Below are 22,870 nucleotides of genomic sequence, written 5' to 3' on the forward strand. Positions count from 1 at the left end.
ATTCTACAGTGTACAGCAGAAGTCTCTCACCTTGGGAACTTGAAGGCTTGTGGGCTTCAACTCCCAGAATTCCCCAGCTAGCAGAAAGTTGTCAAGGTTGGAGCCCCCTGGTGTACAGGATGTAATATTGTGGGATAGAGATGACTATATTCTGTTTTGTGTGCTGTGGATGAAGTCTTTCAAAAATTAGGCATTTTTTTTCATTTGCCAACTTTTAATCCTAACTCTTTCAGATGAGGAGAAGTCTTCAAGGTGTTGTAGTTTGCACTGCAAACCATTCACCACCACCACCACCTACCCCCTCTCTGGGAAGAGACACAAATCCCTTGGTTTGGAGAAGCTCACTCTGCTTTTCTTCCTAGTAAAAACTAGGAGAGGAAATAAACCCATTCCAAGAAAATGGAAAAATGAATGAACTATTTCTACCAAATTTATGTATTTGTAGTAATTGTGTTGTGGTTAATAGTTAGCTTGTATGCGCCAAGTTACTTTGTTCCTGATAAACTATGGGCCTAAGAAGTTAAAAAGATGAAAGTGATTGCAATTATCTTAATCAGATCCAGAACCAAGACTGAATCAATTATATTTTTGATTGAATCCTCTATTTCCTCTACATAGTTTGTGGTTTATACAAGAAAGAGTACATTGACAATTCTACATCTGATCCTACTATCCCAGCTAAAATCTTCCAGTGTTTCCCAATCACATAAAACTGGAATTGGGGGGGGGGGGGCTATGATGGCAATATAATTTTAATGAGCTATTGGTTGTTTCACCCTAAATTCTTCCTAGTCAGCCATTATTAAACTTCAGTTAACACAATGTCTCTGCCATATGGAGATTTGTCTCATGTTTAAAGGAGTAGGTTTAGCTGTCCCAAGCCAATATGGTGTCATTGTGAATGGCACCCTCTGGGGTTGAAATATAAGCTGTCTGAATAACCTAAAATAGGTTCACTGACAAATGCGGGCCCGACAAATGCGCACCGACAAAACCGCGGCGACAAGATCGCAATGTCGAAAGCGCGCCCACTTAAACGCGCTGACAAATGTGCGCCGACAAAAGCGCGCCATCAGCAAACAACATATTGGGATGCGAAAACAACGTTAACAACCTTTACCCTTAATCTTACCCTAACCCAACCCTAACCCTAACCTAAAAACCCTAATCGTGCTTTTCTGGGCGCGGTTTTATCGGCGCGCTTTAGTGGGCGCACTTTCGACGTAGCGGCCTTGTTGCCACAGTTTTGTCGGGCGCACATTTGTCGGGTCACGCCTAAAATAGATAGCTGCTCAAAAGATATTAAATATTTAAGCATAAAGATATTTCTAATGGATGTTCTCTACAAGTGGATTTACTGTTAGTGGAAAGAACCACAAAAACCCTGGGTGCAGCCTGCGTAAATACTGAAATTGAAAAGTTGTGGAAATTGTTGAATTGATATTACTTTAGTTCACCCCCCTTTTGTTAGTTGTTATTCTTCTCAGAGTCTCATAAATAATTAAGTATATGCACATATAGGCACATATATATACACTGGTTATAGATTCATGCTTTACGGTTATTTATTTTTTTAAAAAAGATAGAAAGTTCCAGATTTCATTCAAAAATCTAGTCTCTTTCCAATCATGCTGTCTCCAATTTGTTTATTGCTTTTGCACAGCCCCAGCTCAGCAACAGAGGAGATCAGGGGTGCCAGCAACAGCTGCAGAGAGACGGGGCGAAGGGTACACCATGAAAGGAAGTTGAGGGGACTGTGATGGTGTCTGGCTTTTGTTGCATTAGCCCTAAATGCCCTGGATTTCATTAAGCTTGCATGCTTATCCAGTAATGTGATCTGAGGAAGTATTCGGTGTTGCTTTTAAAACTTGGAGAAAGAGGGAACAGAGCAGCAGAGATTGTTTAAAAATGAAATATCGCTTTTCTTCTCCTACACACGCACTTATTGCCTCGCTCCAGGTGTCTTTCCAAACTGAGAACATTCTAGTCCCCTTTCTACTTGTCTATCCCATTTCTTTTCACTTTTTGACATACGTTTAGTGTTACTGTAATTTCTCATAAAACCAGAAAATGCATTGGAAAGGAAAGGCCTCTGGAACACAGCACAAAAGAAATTATGGGTAAGAGAGTAAGATAGCTAGATTTATTCAATTCCATTTACAACCTCCAGCACCTTGCCAAACATGTGGTCCTCACACCCACTTCCAGAACGGACAAGCTAGCTGAGCCCAACCCTTGATTGGCTTTTTACCAATGGGTGGGTTAGCCAGAGAGTGGGAGAAAAATCCCCATCCATCAGAGAAGTCATGACATGGAGATCTGCATATTATTATTATTATTATTATTATTATTATTATTATTATTATTATTATTATTAAAAAAACATTAATCACCCAACCTGTTATTGCAAACTATATCAGCCTTCCCAAATTTGGTGCATTCTAGAGACATGGGACTCTTGCTACCATGCTCCACACAAATTACCAGATCTGCTTCCTCTCTGGACATGCAGCTCTTCCAAGATGAGAAAGTTGGAAATTTGGAACAAATCAATTTGAAATAGGTTTTAATGCTATTACCATAAAGAATATGTTTAGTGTTTAAGTAACAGGATACATAAACACATAAACTCACACTTTAACACCACCACTGTAACACTGGGAATAGTAGACCTGCTGCCAAAATGGGGAAATAAATTAATTAATTGAAGGAAATTAAATCCAGATTAAGGAAGATCAAAGACAATATGAAGAGGCAATGAAATTTGCTTGTCTGTTTTTACTGGTCACTGTGAACAAGTCTAAACATACAAGTTTAGCATTATCTTCAAAGCAATTAATTATATTCTGAAGATAATGCAAAACCTGGATGGCTTAAGGAACTTTATGGCTTGGTATATCTATCTTATGATATTGGCTATGGCCTAGTCTTAGGTTCTTTCCAGAAATCATATATTTAGAATGGAAATAGGATCGTGTGACAGGCATTAATGGGGTGGCAGAGTAGCGTGCCCTCTGTGGCTGTCCATAAGGAATATAAGAAAGATCTCACCCAGTACTATTACATTTCAAAGAAGTGTGCTGGTTTTAAAATAATTACTCATTGTTTTCTCTGACAAACTGATGCGGAGGTTGTGCCATTGGTGATGACTGACATGAAATATTTATGCCTTCAGAAAAAAAAAGTTTGGGAAATGCCTGAACATGTTCTTCACTTTGGGAGAAAACAGGAAAAGCTCATTGTAGTTTGTCCAGGCAATTTAGTCTCTAGGAACATTTCTGAAATGGGTACTGGATATCACTCTACAAATGTCCATTGAATGGATAGGCGAGATTTTGACGGAGGCCTTATTGCACCCATGTGACTCAACTCTTTGCATTGGGTAGAGTAATGTCTGGGTCACTAAATCAACAAAGGTTATTGCTGCATTTATCAATCTTGCTGATGGATGGACTATGGAATTGAATGAACTAGTTCTTTTGATGGACAACTATGCAAGGATGTAAAACAGCCCTATTGATTGCAGCAGACCTGAAAAACCCATTAACATAGTATTCTGAAATATTATCAACCTGCATTAAAGTTGAAAACACCTTAGTATGATGTCATTGCTCTTTTTTTTAAAGACAAGTTCTAGAATTGTGTGAAAGTGTATAGAACTTTTGTTACAAAGTACTATAGGACTCATTATTCTTTCTATGTCATTTTTCACTCGAGGGAGCTGGAATTTTGGTGAAATTCCATCAATTCTAATTTCTTGTTTTCAACTAATCCTGAAATGCTACTGGATATGCTGGACAGATGCTTGGAACTGGTATAGGCTGGGTAAGAACAAATTAATTGAATTTCAATCCAGACATGGGTATGATTGTTGGTTCATTTGTCAAAATATTGAGATGTGTCTCATCTGTCCTAGATTAAAATATAATTGCTCTCAAAATATTTCCCAACATTTCTGAAACCATTCTTGGCTTTCAGCAACCAGCTAGCATCTATAGCACAAACCAGCCTTGGGTGATTTGTCTATGTTATTGCAGTTTGGGTAAAATTACCTTTGTCATTGTTACCCATGTCTTAGAGATTTCTGTTATTATGGTTAGTCACTCAGTCAGCCAGTTGTTTAGACTGGATTTGGCATTTTTATCCAATCTATCAAGGACCTAAGATAGGCAGATGTTGTTTAATAATACTAAAGGTATTGTTACAGGATGTACATTGTTCCAATTAGGTTGCTCACACAGTCAGTCAGATATTTAGACTGGATTTTGCATACTATGGAATTAGCGTAAACTTGAGATATTTGTTTAGATATTAGTTTATGGATATGATTTTCAACATTCTCTCAATTTAATCTACGTCAGAAAGATATTGGACCAAGGCAGTTACAGTTAAATTTTTGGACTTAGTTCCAGGATCCCAATCACATCTCCATTTAACCAACAGTATCAATAGAATAAAAGACATTTAGCTCAGGGTTGAACTATGGAGTTCTGGATAGTCTCTGAGCTTGGTTGTTTGCTTGAGGGTGTTTCATTGGCCAAGTAGGTAATATCATCAGTGCAAGTGAATGTGGAGTTTGCTGCCTGCCAATTTTAGTGGAGGTGTGGTTTCCTTCTTGATAGTTCCTTGACTAGATACATAGAAATAAGCAACATTTATATACCATAAAGAAACAATTTTAAAAAACCTAGGAAGGAAGAAGATTATGATACACTGGTCTCTAGCAGCTAATTCTCAGATAAGCAGAGATCAATACCAGACACACAGTCAGGCAGAAAACAAATCTCTAATGAAAGAACCATCAAGAGAACTACTCTCCCAGAAAAGGAAGAAAGAGGAAAGGAGAGGAAGGAGGGGAAGAGACAGAAAGAGAAGGAGAGAGGGTAGGCGGGGGAGAGGAAGAGAGGAGTAGGGGAGAGGTAAGGGAAGTAGGAAAGGGAAAGGAGAGGAGGAAGGAAGGAAATAGAGAAGGGCGGGAGGGTGAAAAGAAAATAGGGTAGTGATAATACAAAATAGGTATATAGTGTGGTATGAAAAGCAACCCAGAATGTATATTTTTTTTAGGTTTAGGTTTTAGGTTTTATTGACATTTGTAGGCCGCCCTTTTCCCTGAGGGGACTCAGGGCGGCTCACAGAAAACCAAGGGAGGGGGATTTTAACTTTATATGGAAAAACAAATATGCAAAGTGATAAAGATAAATAAGAACAATAACAATGTGAATGTATACCTGTAACTATATATAACAGAATAAAAAATTTAAAAAAATGTTTGGGGGAAAAAAAGAGGACTGCTCCCCCTCCCCCCCAAAAACAATCTGTCAGGTCAAGGTACTATATAAAGCTTGCAGTGAATATGGTACCTAGTTGAGTAATGAAACGTCTGGAAGCAAGCAAGCAAGCTCAGGTGCTACTAAGAAATCTACAGTCAAAAGTGTATTAGACGTCTTTTGCTCAATTATTTTCTCTCAGCTTAACTGAGCATGCAGGTCTGAAGTGATCTATCATACAGACACATGCAAAAAGAATTGTGGATTCCATTCTGAGGTTCATTGGACAGAAAGGGGAATGAAGAAATAATTAATTACATTTTATATATGCTAATTTCTTTCTTATAAAATGTGACAGTGAGACATTAAATAAATACCATATTAAAATAGGACGGGGGTGGGGTGGGGGGAGGGGTTTGTGCCTTTGAGTCAGTGTTGGTTCCTGGTGGCTGTCTGGACTAGCCATGTTTAAATAAATACAATTTCCTCTAGAGAGGAAATGAGAGGTAATTCCAGCTCTGTTGAGTTCTGTTCAAAACCGGATTGAGTGAAGCAGGGATGGCCTTTAAGGAAAAATGAGAAGACCAGAGAAGAAGAAAGACAGATCAAAAGTACTAGATGGTTTTCACATCATTCAAACAATAGAACTAATTGTCTCCAGCACTGATTGCACATCTGTCAAATCTTCTCCCACTCCACATTCAAGGTAGGACTTCAAAGGGAAATTTATTTCGTCTAACATAGAGCTGGAAAGAATTAAATTAGTTGGATTAATCCATGGTTCAGCAGAAAAATGCTGGAGAGTTTGTATTAAGAATGAATGAATGAATGATTATTTTAGAGTTGGAGATATTTCTCTTTGGCATCATCTGTACCATTTGTATTTTTATTAATATGGTTTATGGAAGAAAGCAAAGCCAAACAACAAAAAAGACAATTCCAGAGAATGCTGCTTTGTAGGGTTTCTGGCATAGTAGTTTTAATCTTTCTTTGTGACTGTTCCCATCCTTATTTTTCCACTCCATCTCTTTTTATCCAGTTCTTTTCCGCCAACAGCTACTGCAGTTTGATGACATGTCAGACAAGTCAAAGGATGCTGTTGGTTTAACAGTGACCAGAACAGGCCTTTTATCAGGATGACACATGTCAGCACCTTCAACTGCCCCAAAGGGGGAAGGGATGCTTCCAAACCATTCCCCAAAATCCTAGGACTCTTTAAACCATCTTGAGTTTGGAAAAAGAGGAGGAGGAAGAAGAGGAAATTAAGGAGAGTGGTGAAGTTGGGTTGATATTTTATACCTATTTTTCACAGGGAATGCCTCAATTAATTCACTAGTACTTAATTTTGCCCTTTTCCGAATGATTTATAATACAACCCTAACCATGATAATAAATATTTGCAAAACTAGCAAGCCCAATGGGGGATGCTAGTGCCTTTCTACCATTTATTTTGAATTTCAACGTAGTAGAACAGATTTTGTGCCTAGTGGCATGAAGCTGAATTCAGGCCTGCATCTCATAATAAAGATTGTCCTCCTCTTCTTCTTTTTTTCTTGTTTAAACATAAAACACACTTTATGCATGAGTGTGCACATGCACGCACACTTACATGACATTCCTTCTGGTAATAGATTCCAGAGGACTGTGCTGAGTGGTTCCAGCAAACCATGTGATATCCCCCAATTCTATTCCATTGCCTTCACCTAATGAGAGGCAACCCAGGTGAGAAGGCAAGGGAAAAATAATAATCTATCTCATGCTACCAATGAAGTGTTGTCTGTGAAGAAGACAACTCCTAATATAGCAGGAGTCTGATGAGATAAAGAAATACATTTCTCCATCCGTCTCCTTCCCGTACCTTTGTGAAGCACACCAAACATCTGTTGCATTTAATGTCTGCACTTTCCCCCCCAGTCAAGTTTCAGCTTGCTTTACTAAGAAAAGTTTGCCCTCCAGTTTCTGCTCTGTCCTCTTACCTCCAGCAGTAAAATGATGCTTTCTGGGCTGCTACTATGCCTGTAAGCAGAAACGTCCTTCTTCATCCACCTCCGTCTGAATCTCACAGCGACTGGGTCTCTTTTCTTCTTTCTCGCTCCCTCCTAGTTGCTTGAGCTGGAGCAGAGGAAGGAAGGGTGGGGGGGGAGGTGAGAGGAGAGGGAGGAGAAGGGCCGAGCTGAAACTTTAATAGCACAGAGGCCCTTTTCTTTTGCAGCATATGGTATATTTCGCCCATACTGAAGACATTAGCCATCTATATTTTGAAAGGGTTTACTTCAAAAGTGTATATGAAGCCCACGCTTAGCATTCTGAAAACATACTCTGGGAAGGGTTAGGATCTCTGGCAAAGCCAAACACAGAAGAGAAAACTGGCCAGCCCTGAGATGCTTTGAACGCTAACAGAAACATTTCTTCTTTTGAAATCCAGGGCTGCATGTGTTCAATTTTATACACAAGCCTTGGTGGATGATCCATGTTAACAAGTTTCCTTATTGCTTATTTGGCCCAGAATCTCAACTCCAGATGCTTTCCGACAAGGGCTGGTCCTCACTATAGATTTCTGGTTCTAAGAAGGGGGTTCTATTTTCCACTCCCCACTTCACTAAGTCCGTGGAACGGTGTTCCAACCAGCTGTATATATCTCTAGAGTGGGAGAGGTGTGTGTCAAAACCCAAACCAAGCAGACATGATGCAGTGGCAAAGATAAGAAATGGAAACATCTGGCAATAATTTAAATATATAAATATTTGCCTTGAAGCCTGAACCCCTTCAAAGCCTACCCTTTACTCCTGCTCTGGCCAAAGAAACTATTTGTAAGAGTCTAACAATGTTCACCATATTCAATTCCTAAACAGCTCTATTTTTTTAAGCATCAGATTCTTAAGGGCCTTTCCGTACTATTGCTAGCTACTCATTCCTGAGTTAGCAGAAACATAACATTTGTTCTCCTGCTCCATGGCTGATTCCCACCTTGCCTTGGTTCTCGGTCACTGCCGATCACCCTATTTCCCTCTGTCATAATATTTGATCAAGATTTTAGATACTTTAAGGGTGCCTCTTGAATGGTATCAGAAAACGGGAGTAAAACTATTGTACCACTGATACGGTAAAGCTAAAAACAAGTTAAGTCTCTTTCATTCACCAGGACAAGACGAAAGCAATGTCATAGGAACAAGGCAGGAAAAAAGATGTTTTCGAGGCATGTTTTTCTCAGCGGTTAGATTCAAATAGGGAAAGAATTTAAATACCAGTATTGTAACTGCTATGCACTGTATGTGCATTTCTAATGTTTGTACATATATATTTCCTTGTTCCTTTATTTCAGCTTTGTGTGCATATGTGCCTTTGAGTCATTGTTGACTCCTGGCATCTGCCTGGACTAGTCCCTGCACTTTTCTTAGCAAGATTTAGGTTTCAATATCTAAATTGCTGGTCTTTAGAAGACAGGTGTGATCCAGGTATAGTATTTACCAAACTACCAGAAAAAGCCAACTGATAGAAATCAACCAAAACAAATGACCTAAGCCGCAAAATAATGCCCTGTGTTAGCAACAGCCCAAGTGGTTCAACCCATAGGACAGAATCAGTAGTGGGATTCAAATAATTTAACAACCAGCTCTCTGCCCTAATGATTTCTTCCAACAATCAGTTCACCAAACTGCTCAGAAAGTTAACAACCGATTCTCCCAAAGTGGTGCGAACTGGCTGAATCCCACCACTGGACAGAATCAGGTCATTGTAGAGTTAGGAAGGGCCATTCAGGTTATTGACTCCAGCCCCCTAATGAATGCAGGCATCCAACTGAAGGCATTCCAGACAGAGGGGGTTGATGAGCTTTCACTTAAACACATTCTGCAAAGGGGACCCCACCATCTCTGGGTAATTGGATCCACCACCATCAAATTGCTTTTACTGTTTACAGCTCACAATTTATCAATTGTACATATGGGAAATATTAAGGGAGAGGGTCAAATTACATGTTGCATGAATTACACAGGGTGCAGCAGCAAGCCCTGTATTTGTTTAAACTTTTAATAAATATCAGGAGAGTATTGCAAATGGATGCTATTGTAAAAGGAGACACACAGATACCAACACCCTTCTTAAACACTCGTATAGAGTGGTTGGAATTTTAGGAATGAAATTCCTGCAGCAAGGAAGTTTTTAAAACCTTCTTTGCTCTGCAGGCCTGCTCTTGAAAGCTTAAAAAATGAGGATCAGCTGCACAGTACATAATATACAGAACATGTAGTTAGTCCTGAGTTTCAAATTTGTATGGTAATGGATGAATCCACAGCTGTCAACTCAAAATATATGGGCACTAAATCATTCAAAAAAGAGAATTCAACCACAAGCAAATAATCCAAATGACAGGCAAAACTTATTGGTATTAAAGAGCAGCTTAGCCACAGACTAGTAATTGTCAAAAGAAAATGTGGCTTCAGTATAGACTTGATTTCTTTTTACGAACAGGAAAACTTGCGTGAATGATTGGGGCATTAGACTTGGCTCAGGTTCAAATTCAGTCTTAATTGTGGAAGCTCAGTGGGAGACTCTAAGTCAGTTACTCTCCCAAGCTATAGTCCAAGCTATCTCCGAGAGTTATTGTTGAGAAAAATGGCGGAAAAGATTATATATCATCTGGAGCTCCTGAAGAAAAGACATGATGTAAATCTAACAGACCAAATAAAAATGCACATAGAAATTGTCAAGTGAGGAGTTAATGTATTTCAGTTTCACTTAACAATGGACATCTGCCTGCGTTTCTCACATATAAATGTCTCCCCTGTGCTGATGCACTTCCAAATGTATTTTATCCACCGCTGGTATCAAGAAATCCCGAAAGCTATCCTTCAGTTTGCTAATGTATCTGCCAAGATAAGGGGGAAAGCAGTTCACAAACTAGACAGGTTAAAACAAAAACAGCCCTCCTCATCCTCACTACTAAAAATAGGTTAAAGTGAATACCTAGATGTTACAGGTTTTTCCTCCTGTGCCTTTAACAGATTAAATCAAATTATATGTTCCTTATAACTTCATTTCCATGCCAAGGAAAGCTTCTGCAAAATGAAGTTCATCTGCAGATGAACTAGCTTATTCAAAAAGCTGGTAACTACCATGAAACTTGCTGACTCATTTCCAGATGGCTTTGATCATTGCCAACCTTGATTGACTGAGTCATTATGAACTTTGTGAGTTGCCCAGATTTTGGCCCAAGATGCGTGGCAATCCATAAACAAACAAATCAATTAGCCAACAACCTTTTGGATTTCTATCTTCAATCCTAAAAAAAGTTGTGGAGCTAAACGTTAGGGTCTTCAGGTTCTCTGTATTAACAGTGGACTCTTGTTATGCTTGCATTTATTCCCATTTCAAATAATACATGCTTGTCTGAAGTGACAATTATGGTTGGGAGTTGTGAGACCAGCCAAGTGCTGCCTTTTTTAAGAGAGTTGTAAAATAATAGCATGTGACAAGATGCTCTAGCAGTGTTGCCTTTATGGGAAGGAGAGTAGAAAGGCTAAATTGAAGCCAGGACTAAAAAAATAGGATGTCACAAGAGTTTCTGCCATTGAGAAACCAGCTCATCTACTTGCTCTCTCAAGCTTCAGCTTATAAGAAGTAAAAATTGCTATTAAAAGAATTTTCAATACTCAGCAGCAGGAACCAGAAATAAATAAGCTCAGTTTTCAACCTTGGTTGACATTGTGAGATCACAGAGGTGTGGAATTGGGTCTTGAATTGGTGCATAATCCTTGGGTGGAGGAGTCCAATGGAACAGTAAAGACAGAGCAGAAGGGTAATTCTACACCAGCATTTCCATCTCCTAAACATTCCTCTCCAAAGCAATTTTTGGAGTAGCCCATCATTATTCTTAGACTGCTATCCCAAAACCACAAGCTGAGTTTGCTAACATTTCCTCCCTGGAGATTACTCACTAATGCCACCACAGGGCTATGCCTTCTGTCTGTCTTTGCTTTGCCCACTTGCCAACCATGTAAAACTGAAGAATTTCAGGGAGCAAAATCTTGTGTGTTAGGATATGAGATTGTGGGCAGCTGAGCTGGAAGAAAATCAGTTCTGCTACCTAAGGCTGATGCCAGTGTGCTCAAATCTAAAATGAAAATGCTCAAAGGGCCTTCAAAATATTGAAATGTCCATGCCCATTTTTCATATTTTACCAGTGAGACATTCCTGTGTTCTATCCAGGACAAGCAGGCTGTCTCCATGAATACAAATCTGACATTAAAAAAAGCACACACATGCACACAAAACAATATTCAAAACCTCCAGGGAAAGCACTGAAAATACACTTCAAGTTTCCATATGAGCATTTATTCTACAATTTCTCCACCCAACTCATTCACAGAATTGTATGAAGAATCCAGATGTCATTATTAGTTGTACTTGATTTGTACCACTAGAAACCATCAGGGGAATGCCCTTGCTCCTAATTGAAAAGCAGATAACAACAACAACAACAACAACTAGAGACAAGGACAAGTTATAATCCATTAAGAAATTCATTTACCTCTCTTCTATTTTGAACTGAACTGAGTAGACACGATTGCAAAATGAATCTATTGTGAAAGTGTGCAATCAGCAACAATTCTTTTGGGAAAAGGTGCTGTTGAGTTTGTCAAAATGTGAATCACCTGCATTTTGATGTCATTAGATCACATTTATTATACTCCCAGTCACCCCTCAGCCATGTTTAGATACCCCAGGAAACCTCAGGATACCTCAGGATATGCTGAAATCTGACATATAACCTGTATATGGCAGGTTTCAGCATATAATGAGGTGAGTTGGTAGGGGAATCTATGAAAAGTTATGATGTAATAAATGTTTATCACATCACTCTTTGCTATTAATATTTTTTAAGATTTTCAGTCAACAAGCATCTTTAATATGCTGAAGTTTCTGAATGATTTAGGACATGGGTTTTGATTGTGTCATGGGCTAGCTTGGAGGTACTGCCAATTAAATTCCTAAATAATTCCTGGTGCTTAGAACTACAATTCCCAGTGGTATTCCAAGCAGATGCATATAGCAGGTTGATTGAAAAAACCCTGGAGATCAGGGGTGTCAAACTCGCAACCCGCGGGCCAGATGTGTCACGTGCTGGCCAGGCTCGCACCCAGTTTAGCAAAGAGGGGAAGTCATACATCATGTGATGACATGACACCGCGAATTTGACACCCCTGCTATAGATCTTTTTCTGATAATTTTTCCAGAAAGTGCCTTCCAAACAGTATTTGCCATTCAGCTAGTCAGTGTAGGAGGAGCAGAATTTTATAGGACATATATTCATGGTCATTGACTAATTGTAGACCAAATAGAAGAAAATTCTTTCTAAAATGATTGCCAAGGACAACTGCATCACTACCCAAAAGCTGCCTGTATAACAATCATGCATATGGCTAGACACACCACATTCACCATGGAGGCTACTCAGAGGCAATGTTTAAAGTAGCTGATGTCTGTAAATGTGATTATCATCCAACACAGATGCTTGCTTTGTCTCTGCATGTCTCAGTCTTCTGATGAATGTTAATAGCACTCCACTGGATGCAAGACAGCACTTCAGATATCCTCCAAATGTTTGGAGTGCTAATGATCAGTGTTCCTACACTTGGCTCCTGGTTCTAATGTGGTTTACATATTAAAAAAAAGAGCTGGGTGGTCTCCTACTCAAGTTGTATTCATACATATTGCACTGTGATCATGCAATTTGGAAAGATGGGTTGCCTTTGATTAACAGCGCTTTAATCTTGAAGCTTAAACATTGCTGCAGGCCCGGAATGAAGTCAGATTGACAAGGTGAAGGTGGGGGATTCCTGGCATCATCATCAGGATAGAATGTGTTGCAAGATAAAATTAAAAAGCAGCAATGTGACGAAGAAAGAGTTACAGAACTTGAAGGCACAGGTTTTCAGTTCTCCAATGTATATTGTTAAAGGGAATTACATCTGACAGAAACAATACTGCTATTAGGCTACTGGTGGTAAGATATGCCTGAAAGTACATGATAGAATGCATTTCATAAAATGAAGCAAAAACAGATTTGAACAATGCTGCAGTTAAAGCTTAGTATGTCAACCACTTACATACATTTTTAATATGTTAAAATTGCTCACATAGCAAAGGTAACTTCCTGGTATTGTTTCTTTCTCATCGGTTGCTTTAGCAGATTATTTGTTCCAAAGAAGCTGATCCAATTAGCACAAAGAATCATATAATGCACACATACATCAAAATAAATCTGTTTCATTTATGTACCTTTCCATCTTGTATTGACAGCCAGTTAAATGCAGTTTGTTTATATTTAATCTCTCACAAGCAGTGCTTCTCACAAAGATAGATTTAGCCTGCTTTGATATATATTTTTTCTTTCTGACTCTGAATGTACAAGCCAGGTCTTTGCTATAAAAATACTAACAAGTTGCTCAGCATTTGTAGACCCTTCGTAACGCAATTTATAAAACTCTTGAGCCTTTTTTGTGGATAAAAAATTCACTGTCAGGTCAGGTTCTCATTCAGAGTATGTATTAAGATGCGAAGCAGGAAGAAAAACATTTAAATATTACGAATTTGAAAATGGATGAGAGAATACCGATTTCAGAATATGCACATACAGGCACACAGTCATTCAATGATAAAAAAAAAATAGTATTTTTTTCTGGATACTCTGCTTCTCATAAAAGTTACTCAATTTAATTGACAGCCTTAAGGCCCTGCTTTATGTCTAGAAGAATATCGAATTTGGAGAAGGTTGGATGAATTTGGCCAAAGCTTCAGGGTTTAAAAAGTGACATGGGGCCAGGAGGTCTGGTTAGTGACCAGGTTTGGAAAAAAGGAAGAAATATTTACTTACAGTGGGTCCATTTACATTTCTGTTCTTTTTAAACAGCCAATAGGTTTCAGGCAAATAACATCATATAAAAGCCAAAATGTAACAATGTCGGGAGATTGTGTGCTTGAGGTTTGCTGTTTCAACTATCACTCCTCCGTGTCAATTTGGAAAAACGTCTGATTCTTAATTTTTGCATAACAGGAAAAAAAACAGGTCCTGCACAGCTGCAGCTCAACACGAATCACAAAGTTATCCCGTTTGGGCAGTTGCTGGAGCTCCAATGTGTCACTATTCTTAGTCCTTCTAATCAGTTTCTGACTACAGTCCTTTACTAAAATCCTGGAGAATAAAGTACCTGCTCCTTCCTTAGCCTCTGGTCTCTTGCGTGCAATCCCAACTCTGCATGATTTATGTTTCTGATTTTTTTCCCCACCCAACACTTCCTAAGCTTCCCTTCAGTGTACCCTTTGTTTCTTCTACTGTAAAAATATGAATAGTTTATAGCACAAAATTGAATGTAAATATGTGCAATGGAATGAGTTCATAGGGTGAAATGGTACTGTATATACTCGAGTATAAGCCTAGTTTTTCAGCCCACTTTTTGGGCTGAAAAAAGCCGCCTCGGCTTATACTCGAGTCAGTGAAAAATTTGCCCGAAATGGAGGAGAAAAAGGGGCGGGGCCATGCCGCTGGGTGACACTCGTGAATGGCCCAGTGCCCCTGTGAGTTTCCCCTCCCTCTGTGTCAGTTTGCCGCGCAGCGCGCACCGCACCATCCCCCCTCCTCACGTTCTAATGTAATGCAGGGCTGTCTTACGATTCCCCTTCCTCCCCCTCCTGCCGCTCTGCAACGATGTCCCACCTCCTCCTTGTTATGGCAAGCAGCCACATAGCGATGTCCCACCTCCTCTGGTACAGTGATCCAATGATAGGAATCACTGTGCCGTGTGTCATAGGAGGCGGGACATCGCTCCCGCGGCTGCACGGGACATCATCATCACAGCGGGACATCAGCATCATGAGGTGAGTGAAGTATTTCATTGAATACACCGCTAGTTTACTGTTTTTCTTTGAAATAAATATTCAAAAACATTATTGGTATCTATTTTTATTTTTGAAATTTACCGGTAGCTGCTGCATTTCCCACCCTAGGCTTATACTCGAGTCAATAACTTTTCCAGTTTTTTGTGGTAAAATTAGGTGCCTCGGCTTATATTCGGGTCGGCCTATACTCGAGTATATACGGTAGTTGTTTAACCCTCTTCCCCTAGAAATCCACTGACCATCATCTTGCCTTACTGTCACTGCTTCACATTACAATTATTGTAGCCACTTAGCTTAGACTTATAGCTAAAACTTATATAGCACTTAGACTTATATACCACTCCATTGCACTTTACAGCACTCTGAGCAGTTTACAAATGTCAGCATACCATATTGCCCCCAAACAATCTGGGTCTTCATTTTATCGACCTCACAAGGATGGAAGGCTGAATCAACCTTGAGCTGGTAAGGATCAAACTCCTGGCTGTGGGCAGAGTTAGCCTGCAATACTGTGTTCTATCCACCAGGGCTCCTATCCTCCGAGATGAAAACAGATCGCATCCTGTTTTCTAACCCTGACATAGTTGAATGGTCTGTGCGCTTTCATGGAGGAGAAGGTAAACTCTAACATGACATTTTTTGACACTATAGCCTGAGGCATGTGATTAGGGAAATGAGAGTTCCCCTTGTCTTTCTGGAAAGTCAAACTTTTACTTTTTGAAAAAAGGAAAAGTGAGAACTTAAAATTTCTTCTTGACTTTAAATCAGTGCTGTATATAAAGTTGATAAAATCATAGCATGTCAAAAGAATCGCCTATTTAAAATATCGGCACATAAAACTGAAATAGCTACTACAAACCTTGTAAAATAAAAACAATCTTATGGAATCTATATAGCTCAAACTTAGTACAGTTGCTGTTACATAGAAGTAAATGACTTGTTGGAGCAAATATTTCCTACTTGCTTATCTTGGATTTTCCAGATTGCAAGTAGATTTCAACTTTTACTTTCACATTCGGGAGCAATGCTTTTAGCTCCTTTCCCTAACTTCTGTCTTTTGATTTTATTTTTATTTTATTTAGTTTGTCAAATTTGTACAAGATAACAGGTATAAATATAAGCATGGATATGAATGAAAGAAATGAATACAAATAAATGGGGACAATAAGATAGGGACAGTAGGCACGGTGGTGCACTTATGCACACCCCCTTTACAGACCTCTTAGGAATAGGGTGAGGTCCACGGTAGACAGTTTAAAATTGAAGCTGTGAGGGTTAGTGGATGTAACAACAGAGTCAGGTAGAGCATTCCAGGCATTGACCACTCTCTTGTTGAAGTTGTATCTTCTGCAATTGAGTTTGGAGCTGTTTACCTTGAGTTTGTATCGATTGTTTGCCCGTGTATTATTGTGGTTGAAGCTGAAATAGTCCTTGAAAGGTAGGACATTGTAGAACAGTGGTCCCCAACCTTTTTATTGCCGCGGACCAGTCAGCCTTTGATAATTTTACCATGGCCCGCTGAGCGCGCGCAGGGGTGGGGGGGCGTTGTTCATGGTTTCGGTGGAATACGTCGATGACCAGCGCTAGTAGCATAGCCTTGCGCAGGCGCAGTTCAGTATGGCTAGCGTAGATAGCGTAGCACAAACTGCGCCTACGCAAGGCTACGCTACTAGCGCTGTCTACGCTAGCCCTATGTAGCTGCGCAGGAGCTCTTAGGTTTTTTTCAGGAATCGGCCAGCGCTGAAGCGCTGAAAAGGAATGAGAAGGGCGGCGCTGGACACAGGGGGGCGGTGGGCCGCTGGTGACGTCAGAGTGCCACCAGCGGTCCAGTAACACCCCTTGTGTCAGTTAGCCCTAATTTGCATACAGAAAGAAACTATGGCCCCCGGCCGCTGCAGCGATCATGGCCCCCGGCCGCTGCGCGGCCCGGTGCCAGGTACTCCACGGCCCGGCACCGGTCCGCGGACCGGGGGTTGGGGATCACTGTTGTAGAAGACAATTTTGTGTACTATGCCTAGGTCCGACCACAGGTGGCGCTCTTCCAGATTGTTCAAGCCTAAAATTTTGAGCCTGGTGTCTATTGTGAACAGAGGAGTGGAGTACTCTTCTCGTGAAATACTTCTGGATCTGCTCAATTGTATTAATGTCCAATATACAGTGTGGATTCCAGGCAGATGAGCTGTATTCGACAATTGGTCTGGCAAAGGTTTTGTATGTCCTAGTTAGCAGTACAATGTTACTGGCGAAGGAGCTTCACAAAATTAGGTTAACAACTCTTAATGCCTTTTTGGCAATGCTGTTAGAGCTTTTCATCTATAGAATGGGAGAAGGTGAGAGATCTTATGTTGTTATATACCAGTACTAAGATAATTATCCTTTCCTTACATAGGGCTCATCCACAATCCTTCCTGTTCCTGTTGCTGATTGTTAAAGATTTTTCCTCACACTGAAGCCATCATGGCAACATGATGCTGAGACAATCTCCGGCTGAGACCTGAGGTTTTCTACCAGAAATATGCATTAAAACATCCTATGCTTGGTTCTATGTCATGGGAAAGGAGGACCCTGATGGAGGTTTATTTATTTATTTGTCTGTCTGTCTGTCTGTCTGTCTGTCTGTCTGTCTGTCTGTCTATCTATCTATCTATCTATCTATCTATCTATCTATCTATCTATCTATCTATCTATCTATCTATCTATCTATCTATCTATCTATCTATGGAATTTATATTGCTGTCTATATGCACATGGTGACTCAAGGTGGCTTACAGAATATAAAACCCCATATAAAAACAATACAACTAATAAGAGTCATATAATAAATTAATATACTAAAATCACTTCCCTCCCCCCTCCCTCCCCCCCCCCCGTCAACAGCATCTCATGCAAGCCATTCAATGGGCTCCATCCTGCTGTGGGTTCCCCAGGCCTGTTGGCAGAACCAAGTCTTCAGCACCTTCCAGAAGAGTGCTAGAATGGGGGCCATTCTAATCTCTGTGGGGATGATGTTCCATAGAGAGGAAGCCACCATGGAGAAGGCCCTTCTTCTAGGTACCACCAGGTGTATCTCCCTCGGGAATGATTGGTGGTTGGTGGTCTGCAGGGTTCTGATTGGCCCATTGCAGAATTGCCTTCTCATCCAGCCCCGGTTGCTGTACTTTTGTGGCTATTTTTTTTTCTGGCTGCCTAGAGAACAGTAGAGTTACTGGTATAGCTGTATTCCCCCCACTCCCTCCCTCCCTCCACTTTGGTCTGTGTACTTGGTTGCTTCCTTCTAGAAGGTCATTTCCATGAGGTCCATAGGAATGTTGACCTTATGAAGCAAGGAAGCTGATGATTCCCATAGGAACAAAAGGGAGCCTGTAGTTCTCTGCCCTTCTATTGCAAAGGCAGATTCTCTGAAATCCCAAATGAAAACAGCACAGTTCTCTTAGAGAGAAAATTGCTGATTATTTACCATCGTAGCCTTATTTGCTTGATCTGTTTGTCCTCCTGAGATTTTCTGTCTCCTGTACCCAAAACATGGCTGACATTTGGGTCACTGAGGAGAGAAAGGTGGGTGAATAAACCATTAATGACCAAGTTTCAGTCCATATTGCATATTACATTTGTGGAAACTGAGAACAATGATGATTGGCTTTGCTTAAGTAATCTTTTTATATTACCTAGGAATTTTGGAACTGAACTCCAAGCTAATTGCTAATCTGGCAATTAGGGAAAGCAATTGTTTTTGCAGTCCACAGTCTACAGGATACATTAAGATAATAAATGGTGGGAACTCTTCTATATTTATATTTGTAAAATAACACCTTTATTAAAAGAAGGAAGATTCCATAATCATGAAACAACATATTAAGCTCATTACAATTTCCCTTTGTACTTCACAAACATATTGTATTGTGTCAGAAGTTAAGCACTTTACCATACAGCTATAAAGACTTTGCTGAGTTTCAGATATTGTTATGGATTTAGAGTTAACACTCCACCCAATTTGCATTGATGGTTGAACTGGTGAAGTGGGTAGGAATGTGCCTAAATAAAAGCTGAAGAAATACAGCTACCGTAGCATTTCAAATAGATGCACCTGATAATATTCTTAATGCATGGATACATACGCATCATCAGGAAGACATAATGGATGGATATGGAACAGTTGACTTTTTACCTAAAGAATTACTTTAATTGCAAATTGAAAAAAAATGTTTCTAGATTGTTCACATTCCGTGCTAAGCTATTGTTAGCTGTGTTTAGATTTCATACTAAGCCATAAACCACAATGGCTCTATTTATACGTTGCATTAAGTGAAAACCAGAAAAAAACATTATTGCTTGTGTGATATATTAAACCAAATTTTTGCAAAATAATCTGTGGCTGAAAATTATATGTGAACCAGACCACTATGACTCATTCAACAGCCATAAATAAAACAAAGCATGGAAATGTATGAAGCCAATGGTGAGGTACAGAAGGAAAAGGCATTTGGCCTAATTCTGTATTATAACTTTCACAGTCTTTGGAAATACAGCAGGTGATAATACAGAATGGAGCTACCATGCAGCTATAAAAATCCAAAAGGTCTCTAAGTGGGCATCTGTATCTCAACCATACAGCTGTTTCTGTATAGCTGTTTCTGTATCCTTCTACAGCAGGGGGTGTCCAACCTTGGCAACTTTAAGGCTTGTGAACTTCAGCTGCCACATGATTGGCTAGAAAATTCTGGGAATTGAAGTCCATAATTGTTAACGTTGTCAAAGTTGGACAACCCTTCTCTAGAGGCTGCCTGGACCTTTGTAGCGTTGATCTAGTAGTCCTACTATGATAATTTCCTATTTTTTTTTCATTCCATAGTAAATTTATTTCATTTTGGTTTGTAACACACACTGAACCAAAATGCAAAAGGCATTGGTTTTGGTTTTTGCTTAGCCATAGTGATTTGCAAATCATGACTTATGAATTAACACAGTATATGAACCAGGCCACAATGAGCTGTGCCACAAATTAAAACAAACTTTGCCTCAATATAATTGTGACTGGGGACATTTATTCAATTGAGTGTTTGAATCATACAGGTCCTAAGCAAAAATGAAGTATTATAGGTGAATCCAGCCAGTTAGGGTTTATTTGGTGATCCTACTTAAGTCTTAGCAAATTATGTGAACACAGCCAACACTGATCCGTTAGAAATTTGATTCACATTCACTATTATACTTATTTTAAATCACCACATATTGATGTCTAGTAAGGAAAAAGGAAAACTAAAGTATTTCCTTTTAAAAACATGTAAGTGCTGAAGTCTCCCTCCCCCTCCCTCTCTCTCTCGCTCTCTTTCTCTCTTCCCCTGCCCCCTTTCAGTCTGGAATTCCTGATCAGGTCCCACACCTGTTTTATATATATTATAAGACATTTCATGGCTTCACGGCCTTCTTTGCTTACCACAAAAGTGGTAGTTAACCATAGAAAATGTGTGCTGATACCTGTCGGCACTTCCCTTGTAACTAAACAACAATTTAGCATGTTTAGATTTAGATTTTAGATTTGTTTATTATTTATAGGCCGCCCTTTTCCCTGAGGGGACTCAGGGCGGCTTACAATTTGTGGGGAGGGAAATACAAGACAAGACATGAGACAATACATAAGTAAAAATAGAACACAACATTCATTCATCATTCGGGTGGGGACGGATTAGAATCTTTATCCCCAGGCCTGACGGGATAGCCAGGCCTTGAGGGCTGTGCAGAAGGTCTGGACGGTGGTGAGGGTGCGAATCTCCACGGGGAGATCGTTCCAAAGGGTCAGAGCTACTACTGTTGTTTGAATATAAGGAATAGAGAGAGACAGAGAGACAGAGAGAGACAGAGAGAGAGGGGGGGAGAGAGGGAGAGAGAGGGAGAGGGAGGGAGAGTGTTTCTAGCCTTGACCAACCAGATAACATAAACTGAAGGTAAACCGCTCCAAACTCGATTGCAGAAAATACGACTTCAGCAACAAAGTGGTCAATGCCTGGAATGCACTACCTGACTCTGTTGTTACATCCCCAAACCCCCATAATTTTAACCTAAGAATGTCTACTATGGATCTCACCCTATTCCTAAGAGGTCTGTAAAGGAGGCGTGCATAAGCGCACCAGCGTGGCTACCGTCCCTGTCCTACTGTCCCCATTTATTCATACCCATTTACTGTGTTCATATTTATGTTTATACTTATACCTGTTATTTTTTTTACATGTTTGACAAACTAAAATAAATAAATAAATAAATAAATAAATAAATAAATAAATAAATAAATAAATAAATAAGTGGCTTGTGATCATTTTAACATTTTACCCAGTTCAGCCTGGAATAGGTTTGGATCCTACTTTAAGACAAGTTAAATACAAAACTCAAGTTGTAGAAATCAGCTAATGGGCACATCATGGTAGCCTCATACCAAAACAAACTCCTTTGTGGCTTAGGCAAAACTAACAAATGTACAATGGAAAGATGGACGGTGGTATTACGTGACCCAAAGTAAGTGTGATATCTCCACAGTAGTATCATAACAAATTATTAGACTTTCAAATGGAAAATCAACAGGCTGTCTGGACAGATGCTAAAGTTCAAGTTTGGAAATATATGAATTATGCTAATCAATGAGGCTACTAATCTAGCATCCAGTTTTTCAAAGCTGTCAGTCAGCTGCCAATTGGAAAACAGCTAACAAGCTATGAAGCTTCCTCTTCAGAGGCATGCTGTTACTGACCCTTAGCATATATCACAAGTTTCTCCCTGAATGTATAAAATTCTCTTTTCAAGTCATGGAATTGGATAGGCATCCCCACTTTTTCTGACCATGAACACCCTGTAAAATATGTATAATGTGATGAGATGCTTTTTAATCCCAACTATGATGGTTTCAGCATTCCAATTAATACACCCATAGAAAGCAGAACTTTGAGGCAGGTAGTTTCCTCAAAGAATAATTTATTGGATATATCATATTAGCACAACTGGTGAAAACCGACTCTGAAAGTTCCCATGGTTTTCACCTGCTTAAAAAGTAAATGTTCCCCAGTCCCCCAAGTCACATTGAGGTGCTGGTAGTTGCTTGGTTACTCCACTCCTACTCTCCCCAACCACCTGTTGGAATGTCCTTGGTTCCCACTTTTTGTTTTGACTTCAAAACCCCAGCTATCTATATCCCCCCCCTCCCTGTCCCTTCTTCTTCCTTGTGGCAACCCTGAAGCCTCAAAGATGGCCTCAGCCAGGTTTGCTTTACAATTGGCAGATGGTTCATGGAATAATCCAATATTCTTGTATTACGAGATGCAAAACATGGCTACATCCACTCATTGTACATTCCTGTTGTGTTCCTTCCACTCTGCTGAGCTAAAGAGTTCCAGATTTGAACATGATTCTTCCATTCTCTTAATCATTTTTCACTTTTCCCATCTGCCTATTTTTCAGCTGCAAAGTCATGTCTTAAGTCTTACGAGCATGCATATTTCAAATATGGCCGCCCCTGACATTTTTTATAAGTGCAGTTGTATTTTAGATCCTTCCCCTCATGACTCCTAACACTGATTCCATCTTTTTAATAGCTGCTGTCCTCTGAACTGATGTTTTTATTGAGCAATCTGCCGCAATTACTAAATCTCATTCCTAGTCAATCAACATAAAATGAGACCACACAGGGTGTATGTGAAAATAGACAGATTCTTCCCTACCCG

Source organism: Thamnophis sirtalis, unplaced genomic scaffold (assembly GCF_051295495.1).
Source record: "Thamnophis sirtalis isolate CommonGarterSnake01/CBP01778 unplaced genomic scaffold, rThaSir2_p1.2 scaffold_3, whole genome shotgun sequence".
Lineage (NCBI taxonomy): Eukaryota > Metazoa > Chordata > Lepidosauria > Squamata > Natricidae > Thamnophis > Thamnophis sirtalis.